At 38.3% G+C, this 6,474-nt stretch overlaps 1 non-coding gene across 1 annotated transcript; it reads left to right on the top strand.

The window, feature by feature from the left end:
* Positions 1-5,470: 5,470 nt before the first annotated feature.
* LOC116518190 lies at positions 5,471-5,576 on the top strand. The gene has a single exon (XR_004256515.1). It is a non-coding gene; the product is annotated as a U6 spliceosomal RNA (small nuclear RNA).
* The last annotated feature ends 898 nt before the right edge of the window (positions 5,577-6,474 follow it).

Below are 6,474 nucleotides of genomic sequence, written 5' to 3'. Positions count from 1 at the left end.
TGGCTAGACACTATAAAACATGACATTGGGATGATCTAAAGGAGACAGTGTAAGACAGAGGGGGGAAAGTGAGTACTGACCCATAGAGTGGACGGTCGGACACAACTGAATGGCTAACAATACCAATGGTAGGTACTTTCCCCCCTGTCTTTTAAGGTCATTCCTGTACACCTGGGACACTTGTCTGAGTTGACCTAATTGTGAGAGCAATTACAGAATCCAGATAACCAGGTTGCATTCCTATTCTGTACTCTGGCAAAGAAGAGTATTCATCCCACCTTTAATGTGCAAGTTTTTAAATCAAGTGTTTGAAATTCCTGATGGATTCTTAAAGAAATGTTGAATCCCTATTAACCTGTTACATACATTTCTGCAAAACTGTTGATGCACCCCGGAATTGCTTGAAGACAAAAACTAGCAACTTAACCCTTTTGGTTCAACGCATTTTTTTAAATGTATCTGGTAACTATAATTCTCTCTCTGGAGTTGTCTCCTACTTTGTCTTCCACCTCCCATCTTTAACAAAGCTGTCAATGATGGGAATTGACCTCTGCATCTCTCATTTAAAAGCTTTTTGGATCTATCAAAAGCTACTTTCACCCCGTTTCATTGTCAGAGGCAACAAATGTCTTTCTCTCCAAAGCCTCCCCTTATGCTAGTAATCCTCCCAAGACATTTTTTTTATTGCAATAATGGCAGCCAGGGATTATTATTTTTTTTAAAAAAAGTTTCTTTTTCTCCTCTCTATCTTTCCTTTTTTTCTACCTTCTGGTCCTTTAACCTTCTTATGGACTGACATACTTATTGCTGGGTCATTCTCATCATCTCCTCAGAAAGCTAGTGCATTATTGCCAAAAATCTCTTTAGAAGCTGGAGAAGAAAAAGGCTGTAAGAAATGACTAGAATCGGAGTAGCTGACTTGGCTTAATGAATACATATGTTGTTGTTGAGTTGCTTTGTTTATCTATGTGTTCGATGGATAGTTTTAAAGCACACTTTTTTGTCATTGTTGCTAATACTTTTAATATTTACAATTCCTGGAATTTGACCATGGATCTATTCAAACAATTAAGACCATAGGTGAAATTCAAATGCTCAGTCTTTCATAAAAGATAACTAATCTAACAAATTTTGTAAGAAGCTGTGGCCTTCCTGTCTCTTGCATAACAGGAGAACAAGTAAAAAAAAAAGAGCTGACCAAAGAATTAAGGATATAGAAGCACAAAATGATATAGCTGTCCTTAGTAATGTGGGTAACTTGAAATGGCTGAGCAAATGCAAACGGACTTTTCAAGTAGACAGCTATTTGAAGTTACACCTGCCAAAACATCTTAGGGAGATATTTGCGTGAGCGAGATTCGAACAGCTTGACACAATGGACAGATATGGGAGATTCTATTCTATACCCTACAATGAGCATCTCTGCATTTGCGGAGCAGCAGAGGTAGAAGGCCTGGCTCACATCCTATTTGATTGTTGCTTGTATAAGGGGGTGAGAGACAGTTACCTTGGTCCCTATACCAAATGAAGGACCAATTGGGATCCCCATATCAACTTACTTTATGTGCAGCTAGAACCTGAAAATAACATTGAACACAGGACAGAACTTAAATAAAATGGTTCAGTTGAGATCTGCATACGCGGGACTGATTGGGGTAGATTGTAAGGGTAACACGAAAATATAATTTTATGTCATTCTATTCAATTTTACATATTTATGTATTAACTTATATTGTATCTTATGATATAACTATTGTATTTTTCCCTACTCTTATTTTAAATTGTCCGTATAGGATTTTATTGGTGATATGTGTTTGAACCTTGTGCTTTGATATGGCCTATAGGCCTATCAATAAAGCTTATTATTATAATTATAAAAGATAACCAGAGGATTTTGGATTAATTATGTGGTCATTTAGCCAAGAAAATTCAAAGGCCCATGGACAGAGCAAATGGGAGAAAGACCAACACCCAAACACAAGACGCACAGATAAAGAAGAAAGGGATAGATCCTATCAGAGAAAGGGAGTGTTCTTTCATCTGCATTTAAATAATGGTGAAGGATTTGGTCCTACTATATAATACCAAAATATACAGAGAGATTTTCTCATTAAAATGTTATGTTTTCATTTTAAACCCTAATCTTCAGTTCCAGTTCATATTTTTCTAGTAGATACTGCTCCTCCCTTTTGAGAGGTGTGTGTGTAGGGAGGGGGGCATAACCATTTCACCTAAAGTGTTAGAATAATTTCTTTAATTTCTTTATATCTACAGCTCTTCAGTATGAAAAAAATGCAATAATCATGTATGATATAATAAGCAATTCATGACATCGAACTCAGCTGCCAACTCTTTATCTACTAGAAGCCCAGTTCATTAAGCAACAAGGAATAATCATGATAAGTAAGAGGCACGGAGCAGGTTTGTATCCACTATTTACCCACCCACTTGGCAAACTTATGATGAAACAATATGGTCTGAAAATAACTGACTTACATTAATCATCACACTACCCTTCTAACTCAACAATTCTATTGCTGTAAACAGATTTACAAAGTCACCACTTAACACATTATATTTTACAATATACGATCAAGTCTACATAGGCCATGATTTATCACTCCTAAGTATACAACCAATTTACCTATACAAAGCATATGTCCTATTGATATTGATTTAGAGCCAATGGCTTCAGCATGGATTTGCAACACACATGCACCTTTATTTGCGTGTTGGCGTATGCAAGCATGTCTGAGTGGTCTATAAATGCTGATTAACCAACAATTACAGTGACTTATGCAGAGACTAGCTAACCAACTGTGCATTTGAAAGGTCATTAACTCAAATGCTAATTCAATCAATACTTTATTAAATAAAATATTAAAATGTAAATTAATTTCCGGTATCCTCATTGATTGCTCTATGTCAGCACATTTAAAAAGCTAAATTAAATCTTTGCATCTTAAGAAAATCAGTGCCTCACAGCATTCTTTAAAATGCCTTAATGATAATATTTACACATTATTTCAAATATTTTGCATTAAAAACCTGAAGAATTAATATATATATTGAAACACACATAGACACACATATGTGGGGGTCTATCATATTCAAATCTATGACAAACTCTTATATGAAGTCCTATGGTGGGTCACTCCTTACTAGAACAGATTAATCCAATAATTGACAGAAATATTTTCTTACATTTTGCTCTTTGTGGTATCAAGCTTTTTGCAAATGGAACCTGCAAATATGTTAGGGTAGGGGGGCAGATTGAGTTGGAGGGCAAGGTTAAACATGTCATCAGTTTGGAATCATTGCGTAGTCACAAGAGACTCAAGTCCAGCCCCTCATGAATTCCATTGGCCTTTATCTAATTACCAATTGGACCAGTAGTGGGTGGCCAATTTTTTGACTGCCGATTGTGGTGCGCTCCTGTGTGACCCTTTATGCACAAAAGCATCTGGGTGGGTGGGCGGAGCCTCCCGCCACTACTACTATTGGTTCGCCAAATCCAAAATGAACCAGGAGCAACCTACCTCTGAACTGGACCCTTACTTGTTCAGATTCTTGTGTATAGGTAAAGGTGCCTAGGTGACAAGAATAAATTCTTAGCACTTTGAACTCAACTCCTGTTCCTGATTATTTGTTCCTAATATTTAGATTACAACATTCTTTAGTTACAATATGGTTGAAAGGAGTTGTAATCTAATACTACTAGAGGCCTCCAGGTTGTGCAAATTATTTTCTAATTACATAGAACAATACAGACTAATTATTTGGATTCAATAGAAGGAAGCATCCTATATTTGCTCCACGTTGGGAGACTTACTTTTGGAAATGATGTTTAACACCTGTAATATTATATTTCTGAAGCATTGTAAGAAATTAGAATTTCTGCTTCCATCTTTTCAACGAATAGCATGCTACTGCCACCCTTAACCGAGCTCACTAGGGCTCACTCTCACAAGGGTATTGTTCCAAGCACAATGATGCAAAGAAGGAAATGACCCGTACCATACAGTCAACCCATTGATATTTATAAGCAGATCAATGCAGTCTTTCCTATGCATCCAAAGTTAGAGACACAGAAGCATCTGTTGTACCACTAGGCAGGAACAAGAGCAGGATGGAAGCAGGAGCAACATGACAACTATCTGTCTATATTGTAAAGAATGACTCTCAGAAGCAACAGTCAGTCCCAAGCTGGTGAGAATAATTAAGTTAGCAAGCAAGAAAATGTGCTTTCTCTGGAACAGAAAGCATCTGGAGGTATGCACAGTTCCTATTTTCCATGTGTGCTGAAAGTCCTTTAAGACCTGGCCTGTTCTCAGACTAGAGTTAGGTTGCTTACTGAGGTCCTACTGAATATTTTTAATATTATTGTTGCTATTTTGTTGTCCAGGAGATTGTTTTTATTTTGTGCTTTTATTTGAAATATTGTAAGCTACCCAGAGTCTTTTTGGAGTTAAAAAGTCTTTAAAAATAAATGAATAAACACCTAAACATAGATCAAGTACCTTACAAAGATATACCATGTTTTCCCCAAAATAAGACAGGGTCTAATTTACTTTTCACCCTGAAAATAGGTGCTTGGCCTTATTTTGGGGGGAATCTTATTATTTTTGAGGTGCAGGAGACAGTGAGCATGCTCATCTCATGGCTGCTGTGGTGTTGCAATATTTTGGGGGAGGGCTTATTTCCAGAGGAGGACTTATTTTAGTGCATGCACTCAAAAGCCCGATTGGGCTTATTATCCAGGAGGTCTTTTTTTTGGGGGGGAAACAGGGTATTGGGAGAACAGACAAATGTCTCCTGATTCAAAAAAGAAGAGATGGGAAGTAAAGCCTAAAATTTAAAGCTTGGAACATAAACCTATTCACATAGGCTTCAATTTTTTTCTGGTTAAATTTTCTGTGCATGCTATGTTGTAATCTCATTCTTATTTGTAATAAATAAATTAATCCAGCCAAATTAGAATGTAGTAGCTTTTTCATACTGGCTCTTTAAACTGCCTGAGTACCATACATGAATTAGCTAGAAATAAAGATGGCTTAATAACTCCCTTTTAGGATTTCAACCTCTTGGTAAAGATAACCGGGTAATATTCTATCTGGATTGTATTCATGGTGGCCTTTAAAGAAATAGTCCCCCACTTCTTTACCCCATCTTTCATGCAAGGATTAATAATTTTGTGGGTCTTTTGAGGATAACTTTGGTTTGATAGGTAAGAGCCAAGATGGCACAATGGTTAGAATGCAGTGCTGCAGAGTACTTCTGCTGGCTGCTGGCTGCCTACAATTTGGCAGATCAAATCTCGCCAGCTCAAGGCTGACTCAGCCTTCCATCTTTCTGTGGTCAGTAAAATGAGGACCCAGATTGTTGGGGGCAATATGCTGACTCTGTAAACTGCTTACAGAGGGCTGTAAAAGCACTGGGAAGGGGTATATAAATCTAAGTACTATTGCTACTGCTCACTTCAGCAGCACATATACTAAAATTGGAACAATACAGAGAAGATTTGCAAGGCCCTGAGCAAGGATGACACGCAAATTCGTGAAGCGTTCCATATTTTTTTCCTAAAAAACTGGCCTCTATGCATCTGAATTTACAACCTAAATGCTGGAGATGTGATTGTGTTGTTGCTACATATTACCATATATGGTAGACTTGTAAAAAGGTTAAAGCATTTTGAATAAAAATATGGTGGATTATGCAAAATGTTCTTAAAAAAGGATAAAGTTTACCCCTCAGTTATTCCTGTTAGGTATTCCTGTTGAAACTTGATTTTGCATTTAATAACAGCAGCAAGACTGTTGGTGGCGCAATACTGGAAGAAGGAAGATTTGCCTACTATTCAAGAATGGACATTAAAAGTTACAAACTTAGCAGAGATGGCTAAAATATCAGCATATCTCAAAGACCATTCAAATGAGAAATATAAACTGGAGTGGAAAAGATGGATTGACTATATTCAAAATAAATACAAGACTAAGAAATTCCAGATAGTTTATGACTGAAGAAGCAAGGAATGAGTTAGAGTAAGGTGACCAGACGTCCCGCTTTTGGCGGGACACCCCCGCTTTTTAATGCATTTTCCCGCATCCCGCCCGCCTTTTTAAAAGGCACGCTTTTTTTGGCGCTCGCAGCTCCCGCCCATCAGCTGCTAGCTTGCTGGGCTGGCTCATCGTTCTGTTCTCTATCCTACCTACCTACAAATTTAAGCCAGCCCAGCCTGCCGCTCACTGATTGGATTGGCCTGGACTCCAGCCAATCAGTGAGCTGGCTGGGATGGAAAACGCGGCGTGCTTAAAGTTTTCCATCCCAGCCAGCTCACTGATTGGCTGGAGTCCGCTTAGCATGCACGCACCCCCCTCCTCTCTGTCCCCCCTCTGCAACCCCGGATACCCTCTGCCGCCGTGCCTGAAGCATGGGAGCGCTCACCAGCCGGCAGAATGCCGGAGTGGAAGAGGT

Source organism: Thamnophis elegans, chromosome 14 (assembly GCF_009769535.1).
Source record: "Thamnophis elegans isolate rThaEle1 chromosome 14, rThaEle1.pri, whole genome shotgun sequence".
Taxonomy (NCBI): Eukaryota; Metazoa; Chordata; class Lepidosauria; order Squamata; family Colubridae; genus Thamnophis; species Thamnophis elegans.
The sequence above is the reverse complement of the archived record's forward strand: the minus strand, read 5'-3'. Positions and strand labels throughout refer to the sequence as shown.